This window comes from Rhea americana, unplaced genomic scaffold, assembly GCF_003343005.1.
Source record: "Rhea americana isolate MKP2758 unplaced genomic scaffold, rheAme1 scaffold_245, whole genome shotgun sequence".
NCBI classification, from domain to species: Eukaryota; Metazoa; Chordata; class Aves; order Rheiformes; family Rheidae; genus Rhea; species Rhea americana.
Window position 1 is genome coordinate 336,409 of NW_028186363.1, and position 1,654 is coordinate 338,062.

General features: G+C 42.6%; 1 long non-coding RNA gene across 4 annotated transcripts in view; it reads left to right on the forward strand.

Moving 5' to 3' along the window:
- The window catches only part of LOC146594894 (uncharacterized), an 8,083-nt gene that overhangs the window by 3,282 nt on the left and 3,147 nt on the right, over positions 1-1,654 (forward strand). For 2 of the 4 annotated variants that reach the window (XR_014896065.1, XR_014896066.1), the window contains exon 3: positions 13-1,648. The exons of 1 other annotated variant lie outside the window; for it this stretch is intronic. This is a non-coding gene — a long non-coding RNA (uncharacterized LOC146594894). Of the gene's footprint in view, positions 1-12; positions 1,649-1,654 lie in introns of those variants that run through there. One more of the 4 variants, XR_014896068.1, reaches the window with a different exon arrangement.

Consider the following 1,654-nt stretch of genomic DNA (forward strand, 5'->3'; position numbering starts at 1 on the left):
TTTTTTTTTTAGATTAGCCCAAAAGTCCAAAGAGAAATGAGTGTCCGGTATGGAAGTGCATCTCAGTCAACAGCCAGCTCCTTTTTGCGAGGCTGGAAATGGTTTTAACAGGCGGTAAAATTTCATCTTGTGGTGTCAAATTGGGGTCAGTTTGGGGTTAGCGCTCTCAGTGTCCGAGAAGGAGCTGTCCAGCTGTGTGGGGATTCATTAAGGGCAAAAGATCCGTTTCAAGAAAAACAATACAAAGACAATCAGAGGGCTAAAGATCCTCTTCAAATCGCATTTTACAAGTGCACCAGAACAAATATGGACGCTGAAACCTATTCCCTTCAAACTCCCAAATCGGCTTCTTAGCCCTTGGAGGGAGGGAGAGAGAAAATCCTCTAAAACTTAAGAGTCTGTTTTCAATCAGCCTTTCCGAAGTGTGGCATCTTAGTCCTTTGCTGGCTCTGAGACGTGCCTCGCTCGCTCGCTCGCTCTCTTTTTCCCCAGCCTTGCAAAAGCGGATGACACAACAGGTAATATTTCAGATTTCAAGAATATATTCCATCGTGTGTCTTAAACTACTGCTTTTGTGTGTATGTGTGTGTGTAGAGCAAGATTTAATGCAAATAGAAATGTTTCTGGGGGGGAAACTATGCTTAGACGAGATCCTCTTTGCCCCTTTCAGAAAGTCTCCTCACTCCCTGTAGGCAGTGCTGTGCTCTAATGGATAATTTGGGGTAAATTTACTTTACTGTTCCTAGCATCTGTGGAAAGCACCTATTGCTAATCTGGTTTATTAAATTCGCGTGGTTTAAATCCTCTTAGCCTCTCTACATCTGTTAGAACAATTGACGCCTTACTACAGGGGCAAATAACTTAGACCTTAATCTTGTTTGTAACTTTATTCAATGTTTGTTTGTTTGTGCGCTGAGTTGAAGTATTTTTGGATGATGCCATTGTATCCAGAAATATATAGTCTACATTTGCAGGGAAAATTCATAATTGGAGGGATAAGGAAACTGTAAAAATAGAATGAATTATTTTGAATATTTGAATTGGCATTTCATCTTCAACTATAGTTCTAAGAAATGTATCAGATAGAAGGAAGAAAGCAACCCGTCTATTGAAAGGTGTCTACAGGGTTACAATGTAGCTATGACCTTGTGGTAAAAGGCAMAGAAAATGTTCTTTTCACTCTGCTCGCAAGGCGAAGTGTGGGGTGCGAGTAGCACCTTTTCATTTTTATAATCGGGTTCAAATTCTTATCTCAAAAATCGCTCTTTAAGGCTCTCTGCTTTGCCTCCATGGCTCGTTGTTATAACTTGAGTGAGTTTTTATTTGTCCCAGCCCAGTCTGATTCCCCTCGGACTTCCCGCAGCTGCAGGAGTTTCGAGGTCCCACCTCGGATGCCCCTGTGAAATCACGCACGTTTTACCTTCTGCCGATCGCCGGATTCATTTAGCCCCCCACCCGCATCCCCCCTCCTGCAAATAATGTCCTTCGCTTTTCAGCAATCTATTAGTTTCGAAAATCTTTCCCGTCCAGAAAGTCAATGGTAGCCCATCACGGTGAACTTTTCTTGACCTCGGCTGCGGTATGACTGCGATCTTTGGGAGCTGGATTAGGAGGAGGTTCATTTACTTACCTGTTAACTTCCTTTTAATCCTCT